We start from the raw sequence: 19,355 nt of genomic DNA, 5'->3' as shown, positions 1-19,355 counted from the left end.
TGTCTTTTGGGTCTTCTTCACAAGGTCTTTCACACAGGACAGACTTACAATTCTGATTGTTGGATCATGTCCAATGAATCAACTTTTCCTTTATGGAAAAAGATTTGATGTCCAGTCGGAGGATTCTTTCCCTAGCTTTCCGTTCCTGAAATTTTTCCCATTTTTTTCCCTCTAAGATTTATCATTTTATGTGTAAGGCGATGATTACTCTTGAGTTCATTAAATTTTTTTTTTTTCTTTTGGAGAGAGTGAGCATGGGCATGAGCGGAACGTGGGGTGGAGGGAGAAGTTTAAAGAGCAAACTTAAGCAGACTCCCCAGTGAGTTTGGAGCCCGACTTTGTCCCGGGACCCTGAGAGCATGACAAGAGTGGAAATCAAGAGCTGGCTGCCTCACCGGCTGAGTCACCCAGGCGCCTGAGTTAAGTTTTGTACAGGGTATGAGACTTCGATTGTGGTCCTCGTCCTCCTTGTCCTCCACCTGCTCCTCCCCTCTCCCCCTCTCCTTCTTTGTCTATGGAAGTCCACTTGTTCTAACTCCAGTTATTCAAAACGCGGTCACTCCTCCATTGAACTGCTTTTTACCTTTGTCAAAACCCCATTGGACATATTGGTGTCGGTCTCCTTCTGGGTCCTTGATCCTGTTCCACTTACCTATCCTTATTCTGTTCCACTTGTTTATCCATCACCGACACCACACACTTTTGATTACTGTAGCTATAGATCTTGAAATTGGGTAGAAGGATTCTTTTGGTTTTCTTCTTTAGTTTTATTTTCTCTTCTTTTTTTGGTTCTGAAGCTGAGAGCTTATGGTTTTAAATCTCCTTTTCATTTTCGAGGATGGGAGGGGGAGAGAGAGAGAGAGGTAAGGGGTGCAGAGAGAGAGATTATTAAGCCCTCTATGCCTAGCACCAGCACAATACAGGGTCATTCTCACAACCCCGAGTTTGATCATGACCCGAGTCAAAATCAAAAGTTTGACTAACTGACTGAGCCACCCAGATGCTCCTCCTCCTTTCTACTATGCATTGATTGTTAGTTCCATTATTAAGCGAAACGCGACTGAGGCCAAGTGAAATTTATGTAAAGCTGTATTTTATGATAAGTATTCGAAATCAAATTGATTGGCCAGGGGAACGAGACTGAAATAAAGTTAAAGTTATGCAGAGCTCTGTTCTATGCCAAGCATTAGATGTCAGACTGACCGGCCAGGGCTGTCTCTGAGGAGAACGACCACCCCTAGCTTACAGGCTCAAGAATCGACTGACTGACTGGGGTCAGGGCCGCCTCTGAAGAGAGCGACTCCTCCCAATCTTACAGGCTACCTTTTATTGGGTGAAACTGCAACCCGTATCTTGGTATCTCAACCCCCTGGGTTTGTGTGTGTCTTGTTGATTGGCTAGTTTCATCCGGTCTGGTGACATGTTATTCAAGATTACCCCATACCAGGAACTGTTACAAACAGTTCATTTTGGGAATTCTTTGTCAACTAACATATTCAGTGTAAATAGTAAGATCATCGTCCTTCCCAAGATGGAGTCATTTTGGTTTGGGCAAGACCTTCTCACTGTTACAAACAGTACTTCGTACTGATGAGATGTCTCCATCTGGCCTGACTCGTCCTTGTATTCTGGGCTCTGTTATCGGGAACTAGCTGACTACATTTTACTGGTTTCTCGGACTTGTTTCTAAGTAAGTTTGTCTGGGCGGGGAGAGTCAATTTAAGTTTACTGCACAAACAACAAAGTGGCTCTTTGCCCAAGATGGAGTCCCTCTGGCTAAATAGGTCCTTCATTCCCCCCTTTTCTTTGGAGATTAGTCAAATCCTTGACTTTTAAGCTTGTTTTTGTTTTAGGGTAGCCAGGAGTGCCTGAGGGATGTTACATAAGTCACCGAGGTGGCGGGGGGGGGGGGGGGGGTGTAAGGTGTCAGCTTTTGTTTTGTCCTCAGCCAGTTTTCTGCTCCCTCGTTATTTTCTCCTGAACAACGTTGCCCTTACATCTCTAAGGTAGTTGAAGGTGGAAGGTCTCATCTTCTGCAACTTCTTCCTGCTGAATAGGGGCGTAGAGTTGTCCCTCCCTATTCGGGTCCACACTGATCAGTTGAGGAATGTAGGGGAGTTACGAAAGACGGAGGCAGCTGAATCCAGCGCTGACAGTGAAGAAGTCACTGTGCCTGGTAAGGATCATCTGTAACAATATTCTGATTACAGAGGATTACTGGCAAGTGGGAGAAAACTTGTCAAGAGATGAGGGCAGGTCCTGGTGTGCACTGCAGTGGTGTCGTTCAGAGTAAAGAGTGGACTCAGCTTAAGAAGAAGAAAAGGGGCACTGTGTCCAGAATGAAGTATCTAGAAAAGTCATGCAGAAGACCGAACTGGACGCCAAGCCTGTGGAACCGTCGCATCATCTAAGCAGAAGGCCAGTCCTCTCCCGTTATAGATTCTTGCTCTGGCTGCCCTGAATCAAGATGTCGGGGCGTTTTCCATGGAAAACGCTACACAACTGCTGAAGGGAGTTCGGGAAAGGCTGTTGAAGAGCCCTCACCAGCTGACTGATGAAAATCCCATCTGTGGAGCGGCCCAGGAAGATGGAGAACCCCTGGCGAGGAAAATACCAGAAGGCTTCAAGGACAGCCCTGATCTGCAGGCAAGAGCAGACCCGCTGGTGGAGGCCATTGGCAGCTGTGGACAGAGAGTGCAGGAAGAGGCAGGGCAGGCAGGCAGGCCAGAGCTTCCTGATGGAGGAGTGCGGTGGCAGGCCACCGGTGAGGGCCAAAGCCAACACCACACCCTCAGCCAGATCCTCCTGAAGGGGATGCACCTGCTAGAGCTTCTTTGGATTCTTCTGGAAGGTGGGGGCTCATGGAGGCAGGTGGAGACTGGCCCCTACTCCACTGACCATGTGCCCTCAGGTGGGAGCCCCGTGAACCAAGGAAAGCTGTCCAGGGCAGTGAAGAAGGCACGTCAGAGGAATGAAGAGCTCCCAAGAAACCGAACAATCCACCAAGCTGCGCAAGTATCTTTTCACCTTCCAAACCCCCTCCTGGAAAGTGAGATTCAGAAGTTGCGCCTGAAGCTCGAGGCAGAGCCTAAGCTGTGCGAAGAGCACCTCAGACATCTGGAAAGGAAGTTGATAGAGGAGAAGGCATGCTTCCTGCAAGTGAAGAAGGAACTTGCCAAGGTGCGCAGGAGGGCGGATGCTGCCCACTGGCCCTTGGGCCTCTACAGGGACATGGCCACTGACCTGCACCGAGAATGGCAGAAAATCTCCTCCTTGCATGACCGGCAGCGCCTCCTGGTGGAGAACAGAAGCGAGGAGGGCCAGAAGGCTGTTGTGTGGGCAGAGAGGGAGTTCCAGAGGCTTCAGGCCCAAAACCATTGCCTCAGGCAGGAGCTGGCCAAGTCTGGGCCCAAGGTCCAGCCTGTCTCCGGGGGGCCTCCTGCTCCTGCTCCTGCTGTTCCGGGCACAGCCTCCAAATACCCTCAAGGGCCAATGGCTCCCCTGAAACCCCAGAAGCCCAAGAGGGGAGCAAGGGTGCACTGGCCAGACTCCCAAGTTCTCAGGTCCCCTGCAGGTCTGATTCCCTTGGCCAGCAGCCACCCGCCACTCACAACCAGAGCACGAAAGCTCCTGTGCTTACCCCTTAAGCCATACCCATCGCTCCTTTGATTTGAGAACCACCCCATTCTTCAGCTGATGCTACATATTCCCTATAGCCGTATGAGTGCGAGAGAATAGTTGTCAATGTTAAGCATAAAACAAATAAAAATGAAAATACCAAATTGCTGATACTACTGCTCCTGAGAATTGATTTTATTGAGGGGTTCTATGCCAAGCAAGGAAGGGTTTGAAGTGTCTTTTATCGATCACTTAATCGTCCCAATAACCCAGCGTGTCATGTACGCCTGAGGTTCGGAGAGGGGAAACAACTCGCCCCAAGATCCCACCGCTAGGGAATTTCAGAGCTCCCGTTCCAAACCAGGGTTGTCGAATTATCAGCTGCTGTGCCAATAACTTCTCCTACTACGACTACTACTTCTTCTTCTTCTTTTGAGAGCCAGAAAGGGAGAAGGCACACACACATACATGCAAGCGGGGGAGGGGCAGAGAGAGAGAGATTCCTAGACAGGCTCCCCACTCAAGTGCAGAACCGGACACTGGGCTGGATTTCACAGATCACGGGATCACGACCGGAACCGAAATCAGGAGTCAGACGCTGAACTGACGGAGCCACAGAGGCACCCTTGTGCAAGGAACTTCTAGGCAAGCTGCTGTAAGGATCCCAGAAGGGCTTGATCAACTGTTCTCCTAGTTCACGTCCTAGTAAGGGTGCAAAGATTATAGTGGTAGCTAGCTGAGTTCAAGTCCCACCAAAGTATGGAGGACAGCCTTTAAGGGCCTCCCAACGATTCCCCACTTGGGTACACATCGTTTTGTGTTCCATTCTCTACCTCTTGATTCCAGTCAGGAACTACGGACTCACTTCTAAAGGACAGAATATGGCCAAAGTGATAGGATGTCACTTCGGAGGTTCGTTTACAAAGAGACTGGTCTCCTCTTGGGCTTGCCCGCCCGCCTGCCCGTCCACGCGCCCTCCCTCATCTGTTCCCAGGGAAGCGGGCTGCTCCTTGTTGGCTGTATTATGGAGAGGCCCATGTGGCAAGGAATGACTATTTCTTGCTTCCAGCAATGGAGGACCTCTGGCTGCTCACAGCCACCTGAGTGAGCACAAAAGCAGATTTTTCCCGCAACAAGCCTGGAGATGCCTGAAGATCCAGATGACATCTTGACTGCAGCCTTGTGAGAGATCCTGAGCCACAGGGACCTGGCTAGTTGCACCTGGATGGCTGGCCCACAGAAACCATATCGGGTTATCAATGTTGTTTTAGGCCCTTTGTTTTGGGGAAAACATTCAAGAAAGACAGAAGTGGGAAGGCAAATGTTGGGCTTCTGACCCACCCCCCTCTCCTGGGGTTGAAATTCCGGGGAACCCAAGAGATGGTAGAAACGACTGAGAGATGAGGGTAAACAGTGGAGGGCAGAGGACCTCGATGCTGTTTGCCATGTATCTCTCTGAGAGGACATCCCCTCACTTGATCCTCCCGTGCCGTTATGTGGCAAAGGCAGGAGGAGACAACTGGCAGTGTGGTCTGCGTCGGCTGAGAGCACTAGACCCAGCCCCGTAGAGCCTCCTAGAAGGCAGAGTAAGAGCCCAGAAGTTCCCTGGTGCCCCTAGAGAAGGCACAGAAATTAGATGAGTTGAAAGCCTGGGACCTGGTCCTTGGACTTCTGGGCGAGAGGGGAGATGGCCTGTGGAAGGGACACTGCGTGGACCCCCTCCCGTCTGCTTTGGGAGACTGGGGTTGAATAAGAGAATGAATTAGTGTAGAAGAGATGGTGTTCTAAGGCTTGGCAGGTTTCAACTTCTTGAAATGGTTGACATTCCTTTTCTCCTTGTCCCCAGGACCACCATGAATGGGAAGGGGCCTTCAAAGAAGCAAGATGAGACCATCTCTTACAAGCCTGTCCAGTGTCAATATCCAACCACTGCAGTCACTTCTACCCCCTTGGCAGGCCCAGTGCTTCCCTAAGGACACAGATCCATTCACGTACAGGTGTTTGAGCAAACGTAAGTTTGGATTTCTCTCAGAGAAATGCCAAGAATGCAATGACTGGGTCATATGGTGGTTGCAAGTCTAGTTTTCACAGAAACTGTGTGGAAGTGTTGAGGCACTATATTGTGCACCCGAAATGCATATTCCACTGTGTGTTCACTGGAATTGAAATCGAGGCTTTGAAAAGGAAAAGGAACTGTGTGAACTGTTTTCAAGAGTTAGCTCTATCATCTTCCATGCCCAACAGCGATGCAGGCGGGATCCAGTCATTCCACATCCTGCCTTGCATTTGGCAGTGGGGTGTCTCTCTCCCTCTCCAGTGCATTTTCTTTGAATCATTGTCAGAGGTGTGCAGTGAGAGCTCATGGGAGTTTGAATTGGAATTGCTCCAGTGGCAACTTTTTATGTGATTTCCATCTGTATACTCTTTGGTAAAGTGTTCAGGTCTTTTCCCATTTTTTTTTTTTCTCTGACTGGATGGCTTGGTTATTTGGGGGTCAACTTTTGAGTTTCTCTACTTGAGACAGGAGTCCTTTATCAGGTCTGTGGTTTGCACCTATTTTCTCTCAGTTTGTAGCTTGTCTTTTGGGTCTTCTTCACAAGGTCTTTCACACAGGACAGACTTACAATTCTGATTGTTGGATCATGTCCAATGAATCAACTTTTCCTTTATGGAAAAAGATTTGATGTCCAGTCGGAGGATTCTTTCCCTAGCTTTCCGTTCCTGAAATTTTTCCCATTTTTTTCCCTCTAAGATTTATCATTTTACGTGTAAGGCGATGATTACTCTTGAGTTCATTAATTTTTTTTTTTTTTTCTTTTGGAGAGAGTGAGCATGGGCATGAGCGGAACGTGGGGTGGAGGGAGAAGTTTAAAGAGCAAACTTAAGCAGACTCCCCAGTGAGTTTGGAGCCCGACTTTGTCCCGGGACCCTGAGAGCATGACAAGAGTGGAAATCAAGAGCTGGCTGCCTCACCGGCTGAGTCACCCAGGCGCCTGAGTTAAGTTTTGTACAGGGTATGAGACTTCGACTGTGGTCCTCGTCCTCCTTGTCCTCCACCTGCTCCTCCCCTCTCCCCCTCTCTCTTCTTCTTTGTCTATGGAAGTCCACTTGTTCTAACTCCAGTTATTCAAAACGCGGTCACTCCTCCATTGAACTGCTTTTTACCTTTGTCAAAACCCCATTGGACATATTGGTGTCGGTCTCCTTCTGGGTCCTTGATCCTGTTCCACTTACCTATCCTTATTCTGTTCCACTTGTTTATCCATCACCGACACCACACACTTTTGATTACTGTAGCTATAGATCTTGAAATTGGGTAGAAGGATTCTTTTGGTTTTCTTCTTTAGTTTTATTTTCTCTTCTTTTTTTGGTTCTGAAGCTGAGAGCTTATGGTTTTAAATCTCCTTTTCATTTTCGAGGATGGGAGGGGGAGAGAGAGAGAGAGGTAAGGGGTGCAGAGAGAGAGATTATTAAGCCCTCTATGCCTAGCACCAGCACAATACAGGGTCATTCTCACAACCCCGAGTTTGATCATGACCCGAGTCAAAATCAAAAGTTTGACTAACTGACTGAGCCACCCAGATGCTCCTCCTCCTTTCTACTATGCATTGATTGTTAGTTCCATTATTAAGCGAAACGCGACTGAGGCCAAGTGAAATTTATGTAAAGCTGTATTTTATGATAAGTATTCGAAATCAAATTGATTGGCCAGGGGAACGAGACTGAAATAAAGTTAAAGTTATGCAGAGCTCTGTTCTATGCCAAGCATTAGATGTCAGACTGACCGGCCAGGGCTGTCTCTGAGGAGAACGACCACCCCTAGCTTACAGGCTCAAGAATCGACTGACTGACTGGGGTCAGGGCCGCCTCTGAAGAGAGCGACTCCTCCCAATCTTACAGGCTACCTTTTATTGGGTGAAACTGCAACCCGTATCTTGGTATCTCAACCCCCTGGGTTTGTGTGTGTCTTGTTGATTGGCTAGTTTCATCCGGTCTGGTGACATGTTATTCAAGATTACCCCATACCAGGAACTGTTACAAACAGTTCATTTTGGGAATTCTTTGTCAACTAACATATTCAGTGTAAATAGTAAGATCATCGTCCTTCCCAAGATGGAGTCATTTTGGTTTGGGCAAGACCTTCTCACTGTTACAAACAGTACTTCGTACTGATGAGATGTCTCCATCTGGCCTGACTCGTCCTTGTATTCTGGGCTCTGTTATCGGGAACTAGCTGACTACATTTTACTGGTTTCTCGGACTTGTTTCTAAGTAAGTTTGTCTGGGCGGGGAGAGTCAATTTAAGTTTACTGCACAAACAACAAAGTGGCTCTTTGCCCAAGATGGAGTCCCTCTGGCTAAATAGGTCCTTCATTCCCCCCTTTTCTTTGGAGATTAGTCAAATCCTTGACTTTTAAGCTTGTTTTTGTTTTAGGGTAGCCAGGAGTGCCTGAGGGATGTTACATAAGTCACCGAGGTGGCGGGGGGGGGGGGGGGGGTGTAAGGTGTCAGCTTTTGTTTTGTCCTCAGCCAGTTTTCTGCTCCCTCGTTATTTTCTCCTGAACAACGTTGCCCTTACATCTCTAAGGTAGTTGAAGGTGGAAGGTCTCATCTTCTGCAACTTCTTCCTGCTGAATAGGGGCGTAGAGTTGTCCCTCCCTATTCGGGTCCACACTGATCAGTTGAGGAATGTAGGGGAGTTACGAAAGACGGAGGCAGCTGAATCCAGCGCTGACAGTGAAGAAGTCACTGTGCCTGGTAAGGATCATCTGTAACAATATTCTGATTACAGAGGATTACTGGCAAGTGGGAGAAAACTTGTCAAGAGATGAGGGCAGGTCCTGGTGTGCACTGCAGTGGTGTCGTTCAGAGTAAAGAGTGGACTCAGCTTAAGAAGAAGAAAAGGGGCACTGTGTCCAGAATGAAGTATCTAGAAAAGTCATGCAGAAGACCGAACTGGACGCCAAGCCTGTGGAACCGTCGCATCATCTAAGCAGAAGGCCAGTCCTCTCCCGTTATAGATTCTTGCTCTGGCTGCCCTGAATCAAGATGTCGGGGCGTTTTCCATGGAAAACGCTACACAACTGCTGAAGGGAGTTCGGGAAAGGCTGTTGAAGAGCCCTCACCAGCTGACTGATGAAAATCCCATCTGTGGAGCGGCCCAGGAAGATGGAGAACCCCTGGCGAGGAAAATACCAGAAGGCTTCAAGGACAGCCCTGATCTGCAGGCAAGAGCAGACCCGCTGGTGGAGGCCATTGGCAGCTGTGGACAGAGAGTGCAGGAAGAGGCAGGGCAGGCAGGCAGGCCAGAGCTTCCTGATGGAGGAGTGCGGTGGCAGGCCACCGGTGAGGGCCAAAGCCAACACCACACCCTCAGCCAGATCCTCCTGAAGGGGATGCACCTGCTAGAGCTTCTTTGGATTCTTCTGGAAGGTGGGGGCTCATGGAGGCAGGTGGAGACTGGCCCCTACTCCACTGACCATGTGCCCTCAGGTGGGAGCCCCGTGAACCAAGGAAAGCTGTCCAGGGCAGTGAAGAAGGCACGTCAGAGGAATGAAGAGCTCCCAAGAAACCGAACAATCCACCAAGCTGCGCAAGTATCTTTTCACCTTCCAAACCCCCTCCTGGAAAGTGAGATTCAGAAGTTGCGCCTGAAGCTCGAGGCAGAGCCTAAGCTGTGCGAAGAGCACCTCAGACATCTGGAAAGGAAGTTGATAGAGGAGAAGGCATGCTTCCTGCAAGTGAAGAAGGAACTTGCCAAGGTGCGCAGGAGGGCGGATGCTGCCCACTGGCCCTTGGGCCTCTACAGGGACATGGCCACTGACCTGCACCGAGAATGGCAGAAAATCTCCTCCTTGCATGACCGGCAGCGCCTCCTGGTGGAGAACAGAAGCGAGGAGGGCCAGAAGGCTGTTGTGTGGGCAGAGAGGGAGTTCCAGAGGCTTCAGGCCCAAAACCATTGCCTCAGGCAGGAGCTGGCCAAGTCTGGGCCCAAGGTCCAGCCTGTCTCCGGGGGGCCTCCTGCTCCTGCTCCTGCTGTTCCGGGCACAGCCTCCAAATACCCTCAAGGGCCAATGGCTCCCCTGAAACCCCAGAAGCCCAAGAGGGGAGCAAGGGTGCACTGGCCAGACTCCCAAGTTCTCAGGTCCCCTGCAGGTCTGATTCCCTTGGCCAGCAGCCACCCGCCACTCACAACCAGAGCACGAAAGCTCCTGTGCTTACCCCTTAAGCCATACCCATCGCTCCTTTGATTTGAGAACCACCCCATTCTTCAGCTGATGCTACATATTCCCTATAGCCGTATGAGTGCGAGAGAATAGTTGTCAATGTTAAGCATAAAACAAATAAAAATGAAAATACCAAATTGCTGATACTACTGCTCCTGAGAATTGATTTTATTGAGGGGTTCTATGCCAAGCAAGGAAGGGTTTGAAGTGTCTTTTATCGATCACTTAATCGTCCCAATAACCCAGCGTGTCATGTACGCCTGAGGTTCGGAGAGGGGAAACAACTCGCCCCAAGATCCCACCGCTAGGGAATTTCAGAGCTCCCGTTCCAAACCAGGGTTGTCGAATTATCAGCTGCTGTGCCAATAACTTCTCCTACTACGACTACTACTTCTTCTTCTTCTTTTGAGAGCCAGAAAGGGAGAAGGCACACACACATACATGCAAGCGGGGGAGGGGCAGAGAGAGAGAGATTCCTAGACAGGCTCCCCACTCAAGTGCAGAACCGGACACTGGGCTGGATTTCACAGATCACGGGATCACGACCGGAACCGAAATCAGGAGTCAGACGCTGAACTGACGGAGCCACAGAGGCACCCTTGTGCAAGGAACTTCTAGGCAAGCTGCTGTAAGGATCCCAGAAGGGCTTGATCAACTGTTCTCCTAGTTCACGTCCTAGTAAGGGTGCAAAGATTATAGTGGTAGCTAGCTGAGTTCAAGTCCCACCAAAGTATGGAGGACAGCCTTTAAGGGCCTCCCAACGATTCCCCACTTGGGTACACATCGTTTTGTGTTCCATTCTCTACCTCTTGATTCCAGTCAGGAACTACGGACTCACTTCTAAAGGACAGAATATGGCCAAAGTGATAGGATGTCACTTCGGAGGTTCGTTTACAAAGAGACTGGTCTCCTCTTGGGCTTGCCCGCCCGCCTGCCCGTCCGCGCGCCCTCCCTCATCTGTTCCCAGGGAAGCGGGCTGCTCCTTGTTGGCTGTATTATGGAGAGGCCCATGTGGCAAGGAATGACTATTTCTTGCTTCCAGCAATGGAGGACCTCTGGCTGCTCACAGCCACCTGAGTGAGCACAAAAGCAGATTTTTCCCGCAACAAGCCTGGAGATGCCTGAAGATCCAGATGACATCTTGACTGCAGCCTTGTGAGAGATCCTGAGCCACAGGGACCTGGCTAGTTGCACCTGGATGGCTGGCCCACAGAAACCATATCGGGTTATCAATGTTGTTTTAGGCCCTTTGTTTTGGGGAAAACATTCAAGAAAGACAGAAGTGGGAAGGCAAATGTTGGGCTTCTGACCCACCCCCCTCTCCTGGGGTTGAAATTCCGGGGAACCCAAGAGATGGTAGAAACGACTGAGAGATGAGGGTAAACAGTGGAGGGCAGAGGACCTCGATGCTGTTTGCCATGTATCTCTCTGAGAGGACATCCCCTCACTTGATCCTCCCGTGCCGTTATGTGGCAAAGGCAGGAGGAGACAACTGGCAGTGTGGTCTGCGTCGGCTGAGAGCACTAGACCCAGCCCCGTAGAGCCTCCTAGAAGGCAGAGTAAGAGCCCAGAAGTTCCCTGGTGCCCCTAGAGAAGGCACAGAAATTAGATGAGTTGAAAGCCTGGGACCTGGTCCTTGGACTTCTGGGCGAGAGGGGAGATGGCCTGTGGAAGGGACACTGCGTGGACCCCCTCCCGTCTGCTTTGGGAGACTGGGGTTGAATAAGAGAATGAATTAGTGTAGAAGAGATGGTGTTCTAAGGCTTGGCAGGTTTCAACTTCTTGAAATGGTTGACATTCCTTTTCTCCTTGTCCCCAGGACCACCATGAATGGGAAGGGGCCTTCAAAGAAGCAAGATGAGACCATCTCTTACAAGCCTGTCCAGTGTCAATATCCAACCACTGCAGTCACTTCTACCCCCTTGGCAGGCCCAGTGCTTCCCTAAGGACACAGATCCATTCACGTACAGGTGTTTGAGCAAACGTAAGTTTGGATTTCTCTCAGAGAAATGCCAAGAATGCAATGACTGGGTCATATGGTGGTTGCAAGTCTAGTTTTCACAGAAACTGTGTGGAAGTGTTGAGGCACTATATTGTGCACCCGAAATGCATATTCCACTGTGTGTTCACTGGAATTGAAATCGAGGCTTTGAAAAGGAAAAGGAACTGTGTGAACTGTTTTCAAGAGTTAGCTCTATCATCTTCCATGCCCAACAGCGATGCAGGCGGGATCCAGTCATTCCACATCCTGCCTTGCATTTGGCAGTGGGGTGTCTCTCTCCCTCTCCGGTGCATTTTCTTTGAATCATTGTCAGAGGTGTGCAGTGAGAGCTCATGGGAGTTTGAATTGGAATTGCTCCAGTGGCAACTTTTTATGTGATTTCCATCTGTATACTCTTTGGTAAAGTGTTCAGGTCTTTTCCCATTTTTTTTTTTTCTCTGACTGGATGGCTTGGTTATTTGGGGGTCAACTTTTGAGTTTCTCTACTTGAGACAGGAGTCCTTTATCAGGTCTGTGGTTTGCACCTATTTTCTCTCAGTTTGTAGCTTGTCTTTTGGGTCTTCTTCACAAGGTCTTTCACACAGGACAGACTTACAATTCTGATTGTTGGATCATGTCCAATGAATCAACTTTTCCTTTATGGAAAAAGATTTGATGTCCAGTCGGAGGATTCTTTCCCTAGCTTTCCGTTCCTGAAATTTTTCCCATTTTTTTCCCTCTAAGATTTATCATTTTACGTGTAAGGCGATGATTACTCTTGAGTTCATTAATTTTTTTTTTTTTCTTTTGGAGAGAGTGAGCATGGGCATGAGCGGAACGTGGGGTGGAGGGAGAAGTTTAAAGAGCAAACTTAAGCAGACTCCCCAGTGAGTTTGGAGCCCGACTTTGTCCCGGGACCCTGAGAGCATGACAAGAGTGGAAATCAAGAGCTGGCTGCCTCACCGGCTGAGTCACCCAGGCGCCTGAGTTAAGTTTTGTACAGGGTATGAGACTTCGACTGTGGTCCTCGTCCTCCTTGTCCTCCACCTGCTCCTCCCCTCTCCCCCTCTCTCTTCTTCTTTGTCTATGGAAGTCCACTTGTTCTAACTCCAGTTATTCAAAACGCGGTCACTCCTCCATTGAACTGCTTTTTACCTTTGTCAAAACCCCATTGGACATATTGGTGTCGGTCTCCTTCTGGGTCCTTGATCCTGTTCCACTTACCTATCCTTATTCTGTTCCACTTGTTTATCCATCACCGACACCACACACTTTTGATTACTGTAGCTATAGATCTTGAAATTGGGTAGAAGGATTCTTTTGGTTTTCTTCTTTAGTTTTATTTTCTCTTCTTTTTTTGGTTCTGAAGCTGAGAGCTTATGGTTTTAAATCTCCTTTTCATTTTCGAGGATGGGAGGGGGAGAGAGAGAGAGAGGTAAGGGGTGCAGAGAGAGAGATTATTAAGCCCTCTATGCCTAGCACCAGCACAATACAGGGTCATTCTCACAACCCCGAGTTTGATCATGACCCGAGTCAAAATCAAAAGTTTGACTAACTGACTGAGCCACCCAGATGCTCCTCCTCCTTTCTACTATGCATTGATTGTTAGTTCCATTATTAAGCGAAACGCGACTGAGGCCAAGTGAAATTTATGTAAAGCTGTATTTTATGATAAGTATTCGAAATCAAATTGATTGGCCAGGGGAACGAGACTGAAATAAAGTTATGCAGAGCTCTGTTCTATGCCAAGCATTAGATGTCAGACTGACCGGCCAGGGCTGTCTCTGAGGAGAACGACCACCCCTAGCTTACAGGCTCAAGAATCGACTGACTGACTGGGGTCAGGGCCGCCTCTGAAGAGAGCGACTCCTCCCAATCTTACAGGCTACCTTTTATTGGGTGAAACTGCAACCCGTATCTTGGTATCTCAACCCCCTGGGTTTGTGTGTGTCTTGTTGATTGGCTAGTTTCATCCGGTCTGGTGACATGTTATTCAAGATTACCCCATACCAGGAACTGTTACAAACAGTTCTTTTTGGGAATTCTTTGTCAACTAACATATTCAGTGTAAATAGTAAGATCATCGTCCTTCCCAAGATGGAGTCATTTTGGTTTGGGCAAGACCTTCTCACTGTTACAAACAGTACTTCGTACTGATGAGATGTCTCCATCTGGCCTGACTCGTCCTTGTATTCTGGGCTCTGTTATCGGGAACTAGCTGACTACATTTTACTGGTTTCTCGGACTTGTTTCTAAGTAAGTTTGTCTGGGCGGGGAGAGTCAATTTAAGTTTACTGCACAAACAACAAAGTGGCTCTTTGCCCAAGATGGAGTCCCTCTGGCTAAATAGGTCCTTCATTCCCCCCTTTTCTTTGGAGATTAGTCAAATCCTTGACTTTTAAGCTTGTTTTTGTTTTAGGGTAGCCAGGAGTGCCTGAGGGATGTTACATAAGTCACCGAGGTGGCGGGGGGGGGGGGGGGGGGTGTGTAAGGTGTCAGCTTTTGTTTTGTCCTCAGCCAGTTTTCTGCTCCCTCGTTATTTTCTCCTGAACAACGTTGCCCTTACATCTCTAAGGTAGTTGAAGGTGGAAGGTCTCATCTTCTGCAACTTCTTCCTGCTGAATAGGGGCGTAGAGTTGTCCCTCCCTATTCGGGTCCACACTGATCAGTTGAGGAATGTAGGGGAGTTACGAAAGACGGAGGCAGCTGAATCCAGCGCTGACAGTGAAGAAGTCACTGTGCCTGGTAAGGATCATCTGTAACAATATTCTGATTACAGAGGATTACTGGCAAGTGGGAGAAAACTTGTCAAGAGATGAGGGCAGGTCCTGGTGTGCACTGCAGTGGTGTCGTTCAGAGTAAAGAGTGGACTCAGCTTAAGAAGAAGAAAAGGGGCACTGTGTCCAGAATGAAGTATCTAGAAAAGTCATGCAGAAGACCGAACTGGACGCCAAGCCTGTGGAACCGTCGCATCATCTAAGCAGAAGGCCAGTCCTCTCCCGTTATAGATTCTTGCTCTGGCTGCCCTGAATCAAGATGTCGGGGCGTTTTCCATGGAAAACGCTACACAACTGCTGAAGGGAGTTCGGGAAAGGCTGTTGAAGAGCCCTCACCAGCTGACTGATGAAAATCCCATCTGTGGAGCGGCCCAGGAAGATGGAGAACCCCTGGCGAGGAAAATACCAGAAGGCTTCAAGGACAGCCCTGATCTGCAGGCAAGAGCAGACCCGCTGGTGGAGGCCATTGGCAGCTGTGGACAGAGAGTGCAGGAAGAGGCAGGGCAGGCAGGCAGGCCAGAGCTTCCTGATGGAGGAGTGCGGTGGCAGGCCACCGGTGAGGGCCAAAGCCAACACCACACCCTCAGCCAGATCCTCCTGAAGGGGATGCACCTGCTAGAGCTTCTTTGGATTCTTCTGGAAGGTGGGGGCTCATGGAGGCAGGTGGAGACTGGCCCCTACTCCACTGACCATGTGCCCTCAGGTGGGAGCCCCGTGAACCAAGGAAAGCTGTCCAGGGCAGTGAAGAAGGCACGTCAGAGGAATGAAGAGCTCCCAAGAAACCGAACAATCCACCAAGCTGCGCAAGTATCTTTTCACCTTCCAAACCCCCTCCTGGAAAGTGAGATTCAGAAGTTGCGCCTGAAGCTCGAGGCAGAGCCTAAGCTGTGCGAAGAGCACCTCAGACATCTGGAAAGGAAGTTGATAGAGGAGAAGGCATGCTTCCTGCAAGTGAAGAAGGAACTTGCCAAGGTGCGCAGGAGGGCGGATGCTGCCCACTGGCCCTTGGGCCTCTACAGGGACATGGCCACTGACCTGCACCGAGAATGGCAGAAAATCTCCTCCTTGCATGACCGGCAGCGCCTCCTGGTGGAGAACAGAAGCGAGGAGGGCCAGAAGGCTGTTGTGTGGGCAGAGAGGGAGTTCCAGAGGCTTCAGGCCCAAAACCATTGCCTCAGGCAGGAGCTGGCCAAGTCTGGGCCCAAGGTCCAGCCTGTCTCCGGGGGGCCTCCTGCTCCTGCTCCTGCTGTTCCGGGCACAGCCTCCAAATACCCTCAAGGGCCAATGGCTCCCCTGAAACCCCAGAAGCCCAAGAGGGGAGCAAGGGTGCACTGGCCAGACTCCCAAGTTCTCAGGTCCCCTGCAGGTCTGATTCCCTTGGCCAGCAGCCACCCGCCACTCACAACCAGAGCACGAAAGCTCCTGTGCTTACCCCTTAAGCCATACCCATCGCTCCTTTGATTTGAGAACCACCCCATTCTTCAGCTGATGCTACATATTCCCTATAGCCGTATGAGTGCGAGAGAATAGTTGTCAATGTTAAGCATAAAACAAATAAAAATGAAAATACCAAATTGCTGATACTACTGCTCCTGAGAATTGATTTTATTGAGGGGTTCTATGCCAAGCAAGGAAGGGTTTGAAGTGTCTTTTATCGATCACTTAATCGTCCCAATAACCCAGCGTGTCATGTACGCCTGAGGTTCGGAGAGGGGAAACAACTCGCCCCAAGATCCCACCGCTAGGGAATTTCAGAGCTCCCGTTCCAAACCAGGGTTGTCGAATTATCAGCTGCTGTGCCAATAACTTCTCCTACTACGACTACTACTTCTTCTTCTTCTTTTGAGAGCCAGAAAGGGAGAAGGCACACACACATACATGCAAGCGGGGGAGGGGCAGAGAGAGAGAGATTCCTAGACAGGCTCCCCACTCAAGTGCAGAACCGGACACTGGGCTGGATTTCACAGATCACGGGATCACGACCGGAACCGAAATCAGGAGTCAGACGCTGAACTGACGGAGCCACAGAGGCACCCTTGTGCAAGGAACTTCTAGGCAAGCTGCTGTAAGGATCCCAGAAGGGCTTGATCAACTGTTCTCCTAGTTCACGTCCTAGTAAGGGTGCAAAGATTATAGTGGTAGCTAGCTGAGTTCAAGTCCCACCAAAGTACGGAGGACAGCCTTTAAGGGCCTCCCAACGATTCCCCACTTGGGTACACATCGTTTTGTGTTCCATTCTCTACCTCTTGATTCCAGTCAGGAACTACGGACTCACTTCTAAAGGACAGAATATGGCCAAAGTGATAGGATGTCACTTCGGAGGTTCGTTTACAAAGAGACTGGTCTCCTCTTGGGCTTGCCCGCCCGCCTGCCCGTCCGCGCGCCCTCCCTCATCTGTTCCCAGGGAAGCGGGCTGCTCCTTGTTGGCTGTATTATGGAGAGGCCCATGTGGCAAGGAATGACTATTTCTTGCTTCCAGCAATGGAGGACCTCTGGCTGCTCACAGCCACCTGAGTGAGCTCAAAAGCAGATTTTTCCCGCAACAAGCCCGGAGATGCCTGAAGATCCAGATGACATCTTGACTGCAGCCTTGTGAGAGATCCTGAGCCACAGGGACCTGGCTAGTTGCACCTGGATGGCTGGCCCACAGAAACCATATCGGGTTATCAATGTTGTTTTAGGCCCTTTGTTTTGGGGAAAACATTCAAGAAAGACAGAAGTGGGAAGGCAAATGTTGGGCTTCTGACCCACCCCCCTCTCCTGGGGTTGAAATTCCAGGGAACCCAAGAGATGGTAGAAACGACTGAGAGATGAGGGTAAACAGTGGAGGACAGAGGACCTCGATGCTGTTTGCCATGTATCTCTCTGAGAGGACATCCCCTCACTTGATCCTCCCGTGCCGTTATGTGGCAAAGGCAGGAGGAGACAACTGGCAGTGTGGTCTGCGTCGGCTGAGAGCACTAGACCCAGCCCCGTAGAGCCTCCTAGAAGGCAGAGTAAGAGCCCAGAAGTTCCCTGGTGCCCCTAGAGAAGGCACAGAAATTAGATGAGTTGAAAGCCTGGGACCTGGTCCTTGGACTTCTGGGCGAGAGGGGAGATGGCCTGTGGAAGGGACACTGCGTGGACCCCCTCCCGTCTGCTTTGGGAGACTGGGGTTGAATAAGAGAATGAATTAGTGTAGAAGAGATGGTGTTCTAAGGCTTGGCAGGTTTCAACTTCTTGAAATGGTTGACATTCCTTTTCTCCTTGTCCCCAGGACCACCATGAATGGGAAGGGGCCTTCAAAGAAGCAAGATGAGACCATCTCTTACAAGCCTGTCCAGTGTCAATATCCAACCACTGCAGTCACTTCTACCCCCTTGGCAGGCCCAGTGCTTCCCTAAGGACACAGATCCATTCACGTACAGGTGTTTGAGCAAACGTAAGTTTGGATTTCTCTCAGAGAAATGCCAAGAATGCAATGACTGGGTCATATGGTGGTTGCAAGTCTAGTTTTCACAGAAACTGTGTGGAAGTGTTGAGGCACTATATTGTGCACCCGAAATGCATATTCCACTGTGTGTTCACTGGAATTGAAATCGAGGCTTTGAAAAGGAAAAGGAACTGTGTGAACTGTTTTCAAGAGTTAGCTCTATCATCTTCCATGCCCAACAGCGATGCAGGCGGGATCCAGTCATTCCACATCCTGCCTTGCATTTGGCAGTGGGGTGTCTCTCTCCCTCTCCGGTGCATTTTCTTTGAATCATTGTCAGAGGTGTGCAGTGAGAGCTCATGGGAGTTTGAATTGGAATTGCTCCAATGGCAACTTTTTATGTGATTTCCATCTGTATACTCTTTGGTAAAGTGTTCAGGTCTTTTCCCATTTTTTTTTTTTTTCTCTGACTGGATGGCTTGGTTATTTGGGGGTCAACTTTTGAGTTTCTCTACTTGAGACAGGAGTCCTTTATCAGGTCTGTGGTTTGCACCTATTTTCTCTCAGTTTGTAGCTTGTCTTTTGGGTCTTCTTCACAAGGTCTTTCACACAGGACAGACTTACAATTCTGATTGTTGGATCATGTCCAATGAATCAACTTTTCCTTTATGGAAAAAGATTTGATGTCCAGTCGGAGGATTCTTTCCCTAGCTTTCCGTTCCTGAAATTTTTCCCATTTTTTTCCCTCTAAGATTTATCATTTTACGTGTAAGGCGATGATTACTCTTGAGTTCATTAAATTTTTTTTTTTCTTTTGGAGAGAGTGAGCATGGGCATGAGCGGAACGTGGGGTGGAGGGAGAAGTTTAAAGAGCAAACTTAAGCAGACTCCCCAGTGAGTTTGGAGCCCGACTTTGTCCCGGGACCCTGAGAGCATGACAAGAGTGGAAATCAAGAGCTGGCTGCCTCACCGGCTGAGTCACCCAGGCGCCTGAGTTAAGTTTTGTACAGGGTATGAGACTTCGATTGTGGTCCTCGTCCTCCTTGTCCTCCACCTGCTCCTCCCCTCTCCCCCTCTCTCTTCTTCTTTGTCTATGGAAGTCCACTTGTTCTAACTCCAGTTATTCAAAACGAGGTCACTCCTCCATTGAACTGCTTTTTACCTTTGTCAAAACCCCATTGGACATATTGGTGTCGGTCTCCTTCTGGGTCCTTGATCCTGTTCCACTTACCTATCCTTATTCTGTTCCACTTGTTTATCCATCACCGACACCACACACTTTTGATTACTGTAGCTATAGATCTTGAAATTGGGTAGAAGGATTCTTTTGGTTTTCTTCT

This window comes from Meles meles, unplaced genomic scaffold (genome assembly GCF_922984935.1).
Source record: "Meles meles unplaced genomic scaffold, mMelMel3.1 paternal haplotype, whole genome shotgun sequence".
NCBI lineage: Eukaryota > Metazoa > Chordata > Mammalia > Carnivora > Mustelidae > Meles > Meles meles.
This window is presented reverse-complemented; position numbering follows the sequence as displayed.